At 43.2% G+C, this 14,424-nt stretch overlaps 1 protein-coding gene and 1 long non-coding RNA gene across 22 annotated transcripts in view; one reads left to right on the plus strand and one right to left on the minus strand.

Moving 5' to 3' along the window:
- Positions 1-14,424, minus strand: part of unc-13 (protein unc13 homolog) — a 245,053-nt gene that overhangs the window by 149,288 nt on the left and 81,341 nt on the right. The window lies entirely within an intron of this gene.
- Positions 1,332-2,649, plus strand: LOC111254908 (uncharacterized). The gene is made up of 3 exons (XR_002675270.2): positions 1,332-1,468; positions 1,611-1,750; positions 2,571-2,649. It is a non-coding gene; the product is annotated as an uncharacterized LOC111254908 (long non-coding RNA).

Here is a 14,424-nt window from a genome sequence, read left to right on the forward strand (position 1 = left end):
AATAAGTAATTTCTCTCTAATATTTAATTATTGGAAGTTAATAGGTATTCTCTACAAAGAATCGTTCACCGATACAGGCTTTTTTGTAGCAATGGGCGTAAATATATAGAGCGATTAGTGATGACTGAAAATAGCGTTTAAGCTAGGCCACATAATGGTGTCTGTGTCTCCAAGCAGTTCTCCATCCGTTTTGGCTGCAGAAACTTCAGGCGCTTCACCTCGTGTCTACAGGCAAACTTTTATCTACAGTTCAGTGGTGACTATACATTCTTCTGCAGTCGTTACTCTACGCCAGCATCATAAAAACATCATCGTAAAAGTAGCAACAAGAGACATAGCCACGCCTCGAATTGTAACGAGATTAATACGAATTGCCAAACCTGCTCCCCCGACGAGACGCTGCACGGTGCACAGGCGATGTATAATACCAAACGAGCACTGGCCAACGCAGCTGGGAAGCGCGGGATATCATCTAACGCGTTCCTGGATCTCGTCGGATCAGTGCGACCAAGGGGCAATGGCATAAACAAATCTACGTCTGCCCCGTTTCTACTTTGCGCGCATGTCTTGGCTGTTCCAGGATACTCGTACTACTAAGGAGAGCCTTACAGACTACAAAGCTTTTACTCTTACTCGTCCTGTACTTATTGCTGCTTCACTATTACTTGCCAGCGGAGCTGAGTTCGCTGACTAATGCTCACCTTCCACCTATCACGACCGCGGGCAACGGCATTCGCTGTTACAAGCGGCAGTGCTACCTGATCAGCTCACAGCTGTAGCGGGAACAACAGCAGCGTGACCTCAGTAGCTGAGATGGTTTACGTCCGCATGTGCCGTACATCATATGTCATTGCCGCCACATATTTCTTGGTGGTACCAGGATAGCTGTATCCGGCTGAGTAGGACTAATTCTGCGCGACTGACATCCAGTCACTGGCTTGGACGGTAGGGCAACTGAACGGTCCTTGCTCTGCCAGAGACAGCGCCATGTGTATGTCAGAGTCAGCGATCTGAAAGCGGTTCGCTACCGCTTCCGACGCATACCTTTCTGCGTGGGTTTTCTAAGGATCATGTGGGTTTTCTGGTCGGCTTGTTGCTTTTAAGCCATTGTTGTGACTGTTGCTGATGAAAATCGTTTGCTCGCGTATGGCTGCCGCTGCTGAATACCACGCCGGCCATGAATCAACAAAAGGCAGGAAGGCCAAACTGTGCCTTGTGCCAAGCTCCGAAACGCAAATTCTTCTAGACGTTTACCTTTGAAGCACCACAAGGTAGCTGAAGTAGTAGCACCGGGCATAGCCGTACCTATGGTGATACTGGCGGATTAAACACAACTATTCCAGCCGCAACAAACCCGTTCAGGCTTCGCTTAGGCCCGCTTCTGTTGCAGATCGCGCGAATAATTAACTTTTTAACGAAGTACGAAACAGTTGCCAGGCGAAACATCAACGAAACCTGTACATGCGAGGTAAGTAATTGGGACGGTCGTGTTAGGAACGCCATTATTATTGTTCATATACTGGTGAGCGTGTCATAACTAAAGCCATTGAGAAAAACTAGTTGGTGACGTATGTGGATAGTGTACGAATTCATTTCGTACGTACTTGCAGGAGGAAAGTACTTGCCGTGGCAAGTAAGGGGGCCGGCTTTCAATAAACTAAATGAAGTGACTGTGCAGAAATGACGACCGTTTGTGGCGACTGTTAAACTTGACCAGCTATAGTATGGCGACTTGTGAGATGAAATACAGGTAATTGGCGAAGTTATGCATCTTTCAACACGAAAAATGTAGATAATTTCACGGTGTTTTAAAATATATGAATTAAAAATGTTAATGAATGAATTTCTCGCAAATAAAGCAAGACTTTGTTTTTAATTGCCTACATGCCCCGCTAACCGAGACACCTCGTAGTGCATCGCCTAATAATTTGCTAGTACAGATTGTTCCCATAGATTTTCCTCTGTTTACAAGTGTGTGGATAACCAACTGGCAGTACTGATTCACATACACCCACTATCTGCGGGTCCCAGCAGCTGTGCAGCGGTATTATCAGCCTGAAACAGATCGAAGATTGCATCGTCTGGCAATTACTATTTTCCAAAGGCTCAAGTTGAAGCCCGGGAGCTGGGCTACGACCGGCAGTGCGAGCGACAAGACGAGTAGTGGGCTTGATTTCTGTTTCGAGCCCCGCATCAACAGCATAATCCTTATCGCTCTGGCTAATTTTCATTGTTTACTGTAGACAAAGAAAGTAAAGGAACCTATTGCCCGCAGGAAGTCGCCGCATCGTGCGAGCACTTTCCTCGAGCTTTTTTCTACTTCTAAAATTCGCTTGAGCGTCTTCATCTTATTCGACTTGGAGGGAGGTGTTCTGCGATTCGTTTGCGCCAACAGACGATCTGTGAACGCAAAACAGGTCAGAGAAGCAACTAAACTAGAGGACGTTTGCGTCCAGAACAGAAGTAGAGTGGGTATTGCGCTTTTTTTTTGAAGCTCAGCTATCCTCAGAACATCACACATCGGGTGGGCGGAAATAACTGAACTTTGCTGTCTCTGATGTTCATTTCAGTCCAAGATTTTGAGCTGTTGTGCTCGCAAAGGGACTATCGGTCACTTCAGAACTGTTCCTATAGGCCTAGAACCCAAATTCTACCGAAATTTTTCTTGCGTCATTAGCCATACTGTGCAAAGCATGTGCGAGAGCGATAATCTTAATAAATATATAAGGAAGTGAAACTTCCGATTCTTTGGTTGCTTCTATATGTGGGCAGTTGTTTACTTCTTATGGAATCCAGAGCTTTGAATGTGATCTACGTCAATTTTTAGTGGTTTTGGTTATCCTAAAAATATTCGTTCGCTTGATCTGTGTGCACAGCTTCCCTCGATACGGCTCACCTCTTCGGCTGTTCCTGCATTTCAATGTGCGAATAAAATAACAAAAGTAGGCAGCAACAGATGGTACTACATGCGATAGAAATATTTACTATTGCTGTGGAAAACGCCTACAGCGCTCTAGCTTATACAGTTATCTGATACGTTCCCGGATGGACGCCTACGGCCAATTCTCAATGGAGCCAGCGTCTGCCGGCAGGACCCCTTGATCCGGCTGCACTGCACTCGTTTGCGACGACTGCGAGCGTCATGGCTCCGCTATGCGGTCCATTAATGTCTTTTCAGACTTCTGTATTTTGAGATAAGTAAAAGATTTTTTTAGGCCCAATGTCGGCATGCAGCACTTAAGCAGGCTGAATCAGCCTGGTGAGCTGTTAATAAGCAGATCCTGTTTCTATCTGTCGTTCTGTTACTGAAGCGTATATGCGCGCAGAAGAACCGAAACGTAAAGGCCATTGCAGCGACCAGCCGATGGATTGTCCAAACGTCAAAGGGAAAAGTGAGCCAATTGGGCTGCAGTCCCGTCGTGTGGCGAGAATGCCGAAAGCGCCAGTCATCGCCTTCGAAGGTCTGGGTAGGCATGGCTTATGTACATACATTAACAAATAAACCTAAATCGTTGCCGTTGCCAGCGTTGTTAGGTTTGTTGTCGTATAACAAACACATCAGTCCCTTCTTATGATCGTATTTACGCTTAAGCATTATTGTTAAGCTGGATTTCATTAAAGGAGTAACTTCATTGCAACAGTTCGCGTACCCTTCACCATTTTAGCAAATGCAAAGTCCATATATCAGGTTACTTTCCTTCAAACTATCAAAAGCTTTTTGCCTCACTCTGTATACATAGACACACGGGCTTATGGCAAAGTGTACAAGTTCACACCATTCATTTATGGGCTCACACAGGTGTATCTGTGAGTAAAATTGCATTAATATAGTTTGAATCGTTTGTTGCGATGTGTTTGCTCGGTCGCAGTAGTTCTGCGTCTGGACAGACATTAAAAGTTGTAGTCTCTACCCTTTTATCTCCCGCCCTAGTTTTTTCAAAGAACCTCCCTTCTACCCTGCAATCCTAGAAGATGATTGTAAAGGATACGTCTGCTTTTGTAATAGCGATGTTTTGACTGCCAACTTGAAGCCACGCATCGCTCATTTTGACCGAGTAATTGTTGTGTGTTTTTCAAGAGCTGTTTCAGATTTTTCCTCTCTCCGATAAACGCAGAATGTGATATCGGATATAAATTTTCGTTCTCTTATCGCTATCATGTTGTAGATTAATTTCAACTTCTGGCATTCCTCGTTCAGGAAATCCGCTGGCATCGTAAGGATCCTGGACCCAACTTACATCGCGTCTGTCACAGGCGGATATATTTTTGAAGAGTATTTTTCGTCTCGCGTCTTTTTTCTTTCGACTGATTCAAGTCACTTTCTATCGGAGTATTAACTTCGGCATCCTTGCGCATATTAGTCTGTCACTGATCAGCAGATAAATGGATTTGTTCGACTGTGATCTACTCTGTAAAAACAGGAAGTTAAAAACTGCGATATATAAGTTCGCGGAGACCTAGCACTCGTAACGAATGGCTTTATTAATCACATTTGGCTCACCACAGTTCTATTCAGTGCTGCATGCTTTTATATAATAATTTAATCTGAGATATAAGTTACTGTAATACATTATGTTATGCGTAAGCGAAGGGGAGACGAGTCAACTTATATAACGATTTAGCCTCCACATCCTCCTCAGAGCCTCTTTCTACCCATCACACATATAAAATTCGGAACCAATGCCCAGAACGCAATGAGAGTAGCGGACCTTTGATGTTTCAACCAATTGGGTAATGCGTCGCGGTGAATGGCCGATCACTAGTACCGAAGGGACTAATGATGGCTTGCACTAATTCGTTTAGTTCATTCTCACACCAAATTCCTTGTCTTCATTGTTTTGCTTACTACCCGCGCGGTCCGATAACCTTTCTCCTAGAGCCGTGCATTCACGGACATAGTTCCGGCTCTCAGTGCTGGCAGCTTTTTGAATGTTTCACTACGTATCCGAAGTGCGTCCGTTCGTATATTGTACATACATAGGCAGAAAAAGGCCAAATCTCTAAACAGTTGGAAAAAGGCCACTTGATGGTTCAAGAGTCTGTTGTAGTAAACATAAAAGTAAAAACAGATGTGTATAATGAAGCCTCTGAAATAGTCAGGCAATTTTTGCCTCATCATGTGTATATGGATGTTCGTGAGCTTCGTTAGCCCCAATGGTATTTGCCCAAGCGCAGGTCGTATATTCCTTCCGATTGTTCAACTCATAATGCTACATAGCAGATTAAGAATGGTAAGATGACGAGTACTTCCCACTAGCCTCGGAGACTGGCTCTACAATTTGTTTCCACTGCAGAAATTTTTTCCTTTCTAACCGAAGTCGGTATAGTGTTTTTACAGCGGTCAGCTTTCCGCTAACTTCTCTGGTATCATTTCGGCTTCTACTTAAGTTCGAAACTCAGACAAATACGTTCGCATCTTCGTTTTCTTTTGTCAATTAATTTCTTCCTTGCCTTCCATCTACTTCGTAATATTGACATAGCTACTACAACTACCAGAAGTTCTACGATAGGTAACTGAAAATATTGATAAGGAAAGATAGGCTACTATAAACTGAAATATCCGGATCTAGAGACCAGACTCTGCTAAGGGAAATCTGCGTCTTCTGCGCTCGGTTTGCACGAGACAAACTAAATACTGGTAGCTTGAAGACTGTAATGCTGCCGTGCCACCAGGCCACAGTATAGGTAGATCCCTAGGGCCAAGAGCGACTGAAGATTGGAGGGAGAAGAAGACCGTCCTGCAGGAAAATTAACGATATGAAAAAGACGGAAGAAGAATATACCGTCCTTTTAATTATCAAAACCCAAAGGCCAACGTCATGGTGACGATTGCGAGGCATCTGGTCCCCGAAATGGCCTTGAGCGCTGCCTTTTCTTTTTTGCTTTTGCGTCCTCGATCTTTGTCACCCTTGAACGTCAGATATAACGTTTACCTATTCAAGGATCCATTCGTCTTTTAAATAGGCTCTACGGACCTTTCTTCAAGATCACCACCAGTGTTTCTATGTAGTTCATAGAATCGCTAATACTTCACGACAATGCAGTTCGGCAAAACGTATAAAGAAGAAGCCACTCTGATTGTCGCCTATTTTTTCGCCTTGTGTTAAAATGAACGATTTTATGCACGTTCTGTGCTGGATGCATTCAAATTCGGGGCTTTATATTTTTGGAAACATATTTGTGACGGAAAGAGCAAAACCAGGAACAACTGTTAGTTATTAAAGATGTTCAGTTTAATATGGTGGCTAGTGCGCCAACGGTTAAAGAGAAAGTCGTTTCGTATACTCCACCGATTTCACTGCAATGATTGCCTGGTATACAGGTAGTTGACCCTGGAGACGGCCTCATAATAGCTAAATATTATGTATAATACTATGTACTACAATGTAGAAGCTAAATGAAACAAGTTTAACGCACAATTCAATAGTATACACATGCATTATGTAGCAGATTCTGCTTAGAACTTCAATTTTATAGTTACAATGTACAGAACATGTTTGGAATAAATTTGCACGCATTTTGACGGGCGATCTGACATACCGGACAGAAGTTCACCCGTACTGTTAATGCTAAAAGAAAGCCAATTTGGGCCTTGGAAATCTCGAACTAGAGAAACAGTCGGAGTTTTGCTTTCGGAACATGAAACATCATCTATTAGTGTCCTATAAAATGTTATTATATTCTCCCAGTTCATATTTGGTTTCGTACCAAAGTTATTTGTATTGTTTGCAATGAAAAATATTTAGTGAAGAAATGCCGATTTTTTTTTATCACAGTACCTTCTTGTTAGGCCTAGCCCTCAAAACCTGTTAGAACCATTGCTAAGAAAACCTGCATATATATTATTAAGCAAAGACGGCACATTCCTAAATGATTTAGGCATGTACTTGTATCCCGTGACCGAGCACCGCATGACGTCAGACTTCTTTATTTCTAAATATTTTTCTATTTAGCAGATGAAAGATCAAGAGTGCGAGGAACAACAAATCGAAAATGGGCGTAACTGCAGAGGTAGACACCTCGGCGTCTATTTCTGGTCGATGGAGGCGGAGCTGATCGTCATACCTTGTGGGTCACCATGCATGCATATACGATGCATTGTAATAATATACGTCTGGTTCCTGGCACTACGATGACTCGCGGTGCCATCGCGACTGCTTCTGCCGCTGGCGCCATTACTAGGTTTTTCTAGGCTGATGTTGATCGATAACTCAATATTCGTAAACAAATATATTCAACTTCATCCATTATTGGGGGGAATTCGTGTTTATTTTGAGATGACTATGTAGAGTGCGTTAAGAAAAGTGAGAGAAGCTTTTCCCTGAAGGAAATCCCGAGAATGCCGAACATACGAAACGCGACAAAGCAAGCCAAATTGAAGGGCAAACTTTGAGCATTAATCAAAGTTCAGAACCAGGCTGTACGGTTGTATTTTGTCGTGGGTACATCAATTACCGGGTTTATTGTGACGTCGTCTCGTTCAACATCAAGCGCGACGGTATGCATGACAAATAGTCATAGATGCCTATTTAGAAAAGGTTATGAACTCATAGTACGTGTTCTTTTCTGATCTTTTAAAGGTGTATGTCACTGAAGGCTATACAATGCTTTAGGATATGTATTTTGGTTTTTGTAAAATAGATGTCTAGACAGAGTTGAACGCCTATTCCAACTGTTTTTGTACTACTATGAAGAGTTTATAAAGGAAAATTTACACGCGTCTGTGACGCTTCACCATATGAGAGGGTATATGCGGTCGCTGCCGTGTCGAGTGGGTTCAATGGAGGGTAAAGGCAAAAAAGGCTCTTGTTTTCGCCAGTCGGCCTATCGACATGTGCAACAACTTATGGCAACATGCTGACTTCAGCATATCTGTATAAGCGCTGTATGCTACCGTTATCGAAATATATGCGACTCGCACCGCATGCCTCTGAAAGCACCACTATTGGTAAGCTGTTCTGTCTTCGAAGTTAAGAACGGGAGCTTCATCTAGTACGCCAAATCTGTGAAGCTTCTTCAAATGTTCGGTGCAATTTTAAGAAACGTAGACACGACAATGATCAATGTAATGGGCATTGAATGCCTCACTAATATCACGATTTTGCAATCGACTCTTTGGGTATATGCTCTTAAATGCACGCTAATACTCTACGTAGACAATGGCATAGATTGCACAAATTTGTATTATCTATTTTAAAATAACACGTAGTACGCTTCATTCATCGTTCCTACTCTTCTTTAGTGTTATCACTATCATCATTATTAATAGGTGCGTGCTTCGATAATAGACCCTACCTATATCAGCTAATCGTATCAACATAGATACGTAGAACGTTCGGTAGAAAAGCAAGCGATCAGCCAGCTTCCGATAGCTGTATCTTAGCAGATGGGGCTGCATGGTATATCTTCATAGCCTCAGATTTTATAGAAGAAGCTAAAATTAATCGAGACTACACAGTTTTTGGGGGAGACGGAGGAGCTATCGTTCGCCCCCAACATGCCAACTTAGTGTTGCCCAGGTCGCTTTGTCGGTCACGGTCCACTGTTTACCTTCTCCAACTCCTTACTTTCGACTCTGCCTCATAGTTATGCTGTAAAAGAATATAGGAAACGTTTGTTGGTAGGCTCATAGGGAGAATATCGTAGGTGTACTATGTTAAGAGAAAAGGGGAGAAACAGAAAAGAAAACGGACGTGTTCTGCACAGCTTGCACCTGTCTTCCCATGGCACCCGGAACCAGGCTCACATTAGAGCCTCGCTTCTTTCAAATATATGCGAGCAGCGGTTAATATAGTCGACACGACAGCACAGCCCTTTGAGGAACAAGCGGCTCGGAAGTTAACATTTATAGCAAGAAACAAGGGCACTGGAAGTGAACAGCGTAAGAAGTGGCGTCAGGGGCGTCTCTCCACTACGAAACTTCCTCTCTAAAGCGATACCCTCACAGGGAGTGAACGGAGTCGCTATGCTGAAGCCAAACAGCATGCTCTAGGGCTCTTCCTGCTGCCAATCGTTCGTTATCATGTAAGGCTCGTCTGTGGTAGAAAATGTCTAAATAGTAGAGGAAAGAGAACAAGAAACTCCTGTCTTAGCTGTTAACCAGTCGGGTACCTGCTACTGCGGTGTTGATAAGGGCAAATTCAATAGCAGAGGGCGAGAGAGGAAAGGCAAAAGGACGATAGGAACTGAAAAGAACAATCTACGGGTACGTTGGGCGAGTACAAGTTTCTGGGCTCATGGTTCCTATCGAAGGAGAGAGCCCAATCTTTTCCTTATTCTGCTTGGCGGCGGTGAAAGTTGAAGAAGCACAAAAACTCAACAAAAGAAAGAAGGATGCAAAAGAAGGTAAGGATGAGAAACGGGAAGACAAGGACAGTCCAAATAGAAGTCGACCAATCGGCTCGTTCCTCACTGATTGATTCGAATGGTGAACAGGTATGTCGTACACGGACTTGGTGTTTATCTCGTGGGTAGTAATGACTTTATAACAGCCCTCAAAAACTCTCAAAGAAGAGCTCCTAGTCCGGCCTCTCTCCGACGTGACTTATACCTGTGCGGCTTGTTGTAGATGCTTGCAAAGGGGATATCTCACCCGAGTCAACCAGTACAAAGGCAATGGAATTGTAGGCCCATTGTGGTTGTCTATTGAAGTAAAAAAAAAAAGGACCAGTAGCTAGCAGCTTTGTCGGAGCCTTGAGTGGCTCGGAGATTAATCCACACACAATGATCTCCTTGCTGCCTTAGGCGTTGATAGACACGACTGCTGCTTTGAAGGCTGAGAGAGACAGACCAATGGGGCTGTTTGCCCTTTTTCTACGGCGGAACAAGGAAATAAAAAAAAGACTTAAAAAAAAACTAGAAATGAAGAGCTAGAACGCAAATGCTGAAAGCAGTATAGGCATCTAGAGGGAGAAATGAAAAAAATAGTATCATAATCTAAAAGAAAATAGGAGGGACAGAGAGAAAACAAGAGAAAGACGAGAAATTTGAGCCGCTCAATGGAAATGTCGACTGCCCCTTCTCGCCACCGGTGACGCCTCTATGAAGACAGCGTGAAGATGAAAAACACGACCACTTAAAGAAGATGGTCATAAATCGTAGGGCACAGGCTGGCAGTGAAGTTCACCCTCATTAGGTTCAGGACAGTTAATCTCGCATTCTTATTAAGACTATCGGTCACGACTCTAATACTCTTCGCTAGCCCAGTACGTGTATACTTCTACCACTGATGTACGAAGAGGCTTGCTAATTTTAAGGCTGGTATTCATCGAACAGTTCTCGCCACAATCGATGAGGTCCTCGTTAGACTGCGGCCAATAGTTCGATAGCATGGTGGAATACGCCTAAACGTTGACGTCGACCTAGCGTGTAGACCAGGATTGATAGCAACAATAAAAGCGAGGCCGACGACGGCGAAAGCAGAGACACCATACAGTTGCTGTGGCTGCCAGCGCTTCTGTCCTACACGCTGTTGGCCGTTAATCACTGGTCCACATACACTGATGCTATTCTTTCTTTTCTATGATCCCTTTGACATTTTTTAGTTCCCGACGTCAGGTGGTCAGTCGACATCTTTGTGCGATTTCCTTTTACTGCTGCGTGCTATTTCTGCCAGTTGTAATTCTGCATATAGATCGCACAGATCCTTCGCCATTTTTCAAAACACCTGCGCATAAGACTAGCTAGTAAGAAATATGATATAGAAGGGTATTAGCTAGAAAGCGTGCTCTATAGGGCTTAGAAAGACTTATGTTCTGTGACGACGGCTTTGAAAGTGACTGATAGATTAAGCTAGAAATAATCGAGTTGCTTGAGCTGCTATTGCTTCTTCTTAAAATTTTTTAAGATTATAATATTAGCAGACGATATCACATCATTATATAGAAGAAAGCTGAGCGGGGATTTTTGAAAATTCGTGGATACAGTGCAGTCTGATCTATGATGTTTAAAATCATTAACAATTTAAATCAACCGAATCTGATCGCCAGAGATCGTGGTAATTTAATGGAATTATAAAAATATAGAATAGCACACGTAGTCTTTTGATTATTAGCCTGTTTTCACCTCTCGGCTTGAAGTCCCAAGTAAAGCTAGTTTCAATTAATCAAATCCTCGGTATCATTCGCCTTCATCATCCTTGCCCAGTCATCCTTGCCCAGGATACGTTTTCCTTGTCTTTTTTTTTCGCTTCCAATTTAGTATTACCGCGCATTTAAGGATTTGAAACTTGCATAAATGCCTCTGTGTGTAGATGCTGTCTTAGGAAAAAGATCTTATGTGTAAAAAATTTGTGTACGAATGGTCGGATTCGAACCGACGATTTACGCAAAACTGATTTACGGTACCGCCCAATCCATCATCGAGACTAGAATTTTACGCAGAGCAACGTCACGCAAGTTGCTACTGGAATGATTTTCACGCTCACTAGTAGAATACTTTTAGCATAGTATGCAGATTCTATCACCGTTTGCTGCATACCTAGTTTGAACGTGGTGTCTGTCTTAGAACGACTGCGAGAATAGCCTAACCTCAGCATGATTCTGCTTCATATCATAACTTATTTCTAACATGACCATAGCAAATATGGTCATTTCATTTGATAAAAGAATGACTTATGTGTGCAGAGCCATCTGCACTGCGAAACGAGTTACTTTCAATCATTTGGCCAAAAAAAGACACAACGGACATGTGTGCAGTAGTGAGTAGTTGATTTTATAGGTTTTAATAATTTTTCAAGAGGAAGCAGTTTAAAAACAGGGTAACTTATGCAAGTAGAACACAAAATCAGGTGTAGTAACATCAGCACAACTTTTCCCAACTTATTAATTAAGTTCTTAATTAAAAAAAAAATATATAAATTATATATAAAAAAATAAAATATTCGTAACTGACGTTCAGTTCTTCTGCAAGCAGCAGCATACGCCACATACGAAATAAAATGAATCAACTGTGAATAATTTCAGCACTTTTTAATGTATGCAATACGTTCATTTCTATCCGCTATTGCAGTGCTATGAAAGCATGACACTCCGTCTCCTACTAGTCCCTCTGTGTTTGGCCGATTTTGTACCGAATTCTAAGTTCAGAAAAACCAATCATCTCATCTCTAAATAATTATTTGCGGCCCCTAGGGCAAAAAATTAGTCACGACACAAGCATCTCTGAAGTGCGTGCCCAATGATTGCATTTTTGTTCGAGGTACGTAGCGTAAATTCTCTGAAAATTTGACCCTTTCGTGCAACATTATTTGCTACGTCATATTAAGCAAAATCTAGATTCTTTACGCTGTGAGTATTTTACGAAAATTTTAGATTCGCCTAAGCCTCCTAATTTTGTCCCAAATGGATTTCATTGCTACGTAGAAATTAAAAACGCGGGCGTCAGCTGACGTCAGGCGCTGCTAAATCGGCGTTAGTAGCACGAGCCGGGGTAGACGACCCACACAGAAGTTAATTAACAGGCGAAATAATCTAAATAACAATGGCATCGTATATCGCTGCCATACATAGCCGCTGCCCTCACTATAGCCAGGACGACAGCAGGACGCAGTGCTTATTATATGAATATACATCGAACAGCCACCTAGATTAAATTCCTAAGCTATACCAGTAGTAGGAGAGGATTATAGTATTGGTACTTTGTGGTAGTTTATGTGCCTGCGGGTACCTGCTTAAGGCATATAGCAAGCAAGCAAAGGCATGATCTGGTGACAATGTAACGTTGATCCAACTCGCTCCTCCAACCCGTATTACTTATAGCCGCTACGATTTGCAAAAAGGAGTCGCCGGCCGCGACGAAATCGTGTACAGAAACGGCATAGATCACCTGTATGGTATGCTGCACCACGTAAAACTACATGAAAGCCAGATTACTTCAACGCTGAGTAAGATTGTCTTTACGTTACCTTATGTCGTGTGGCTTGGCCTTAAATGCGAACAATGTTTTTTGTATGTTTGAGAATGAAGAACGCCATAGAGTTCGTAGGGTGACAGGATGTACAAGGAATCATTTACTGCCAACTGCAGTTATTCAATTATGACGACAATAAAGGAGAGTCTGCCAAACCCATCATCTGTTACACAGCCGAGCCTAAAAAGAAGAAAATAAAAACTCTTATTTTCTACTCGATACGCCGCCGTTTGTTTTGTGCCCATTTAGTTTTCGCGTTGCCCACGTCCGCTCCTCGTCACTTTTCGATTGTTCAGTTTGCTTTTAAATCTCCGATTTTCGTTCGCTAAACGAAAGACCCATCGAGATGGGGGATCGGGCCATGGAGAAACCCACTCACAAAAAGGTAAGTACAGCTTGAGAGGGCGCGCACGTATTGCACGGACACAGACATTCCAAACAGATACAGACAGAATATGCGCCAGGCAAACTCAATCCCCGTGGATACGCACAAGGTAAAATACTTGGTAAATGTGCGACAAACAGCTTCAAACTCAGGTTGATTGGGCTAAGGCAATGTTGTGTCGAAGGCCGCACCCTGCGTTACCTGCCGGACCGATATGAGTCTCTCGATTGCTGTTAATCTATTACAGAGGAGCTTCTAAGCAGCTGAAACGTGACCGTCTTGAAGTCAGGGACGCGCTTTTCTTTTCACTGCTGCCAATGCTGGCTCCTGGAGTTACGTTAGTTGCTAGCGGCACTGTGTCACGGAGCACCCTGCTGGTGCTGCTTAATTGGTGAGCCAATTAAATATCTTGCGGCAATCATTCCTTTTTGTCTAGTCTCATAGAACCGCGGTTTTGCTATGATTTTTCCATTACTTCGCAGTTGCTCTCTCGACTCGGTGTGGAACCTGCGATAATGACGTCAGTGTGGCATAGATCTGATCGCCCAGGTGGCAGCTGACCACTAATCTCTTATACGGTGTCAAAAACTTGTTAGGACTCCACAATCGCTCGAGAATCGGTAAGAAATCAGCAGAGAAGAAGACTTTCGCAAGCTTAGAGTCAGCGGTTTCCTGCCAATAATAATAAGACTCCCAACGTTGGCATTAAAAAGCCTCAGACGAAAGAAGGAGCAGTCGTTCCTCAGTGTTTTCCTGCTTTAAATGCCCCTTGATCTGGAAAATTTTCCAGCTGTAAAAAAACTTCCACAGTCCGACGACGAGGACGGCGCCTGATTTTCTGGCACTACGGTCGACTTAAACGGCTGACTGTTCGCATGCACTGTACCACACAACCGAGTAACAGACAGATCGAGGAATTTAGCAAGTGATGCCTCCATAGGGTGTTTTGACGCGTATGCATAGTACTATTGTACACAGACTCAGAGTAGAGATAAAACCGACACCCACAATAGCACTGATAAAAGCCTGGGATCGTCGACGCGTGGGTTTCATCTCGCCACTGCTGGCCGTGACAAACGCGCCAAGGCCAGATCGGAAGACATAAAAAGGAGGCTGTAGCAGACTCAGGG

The sequence above is a fragment of the Varroa destructor genome, unplaced genomic scaffold, assembly GCF_002443255.2.
Source record: "Varroa destructor unplaced genomic scaffold, Vdes_3.0 BEIS01000007.1, whole genome shotgun sequence".
NCBI lineage: Eukaryota > Metazoa > Arthropoda > Arachnida > Mesostigmata > Varroidae > Varroa > Varroa destructor.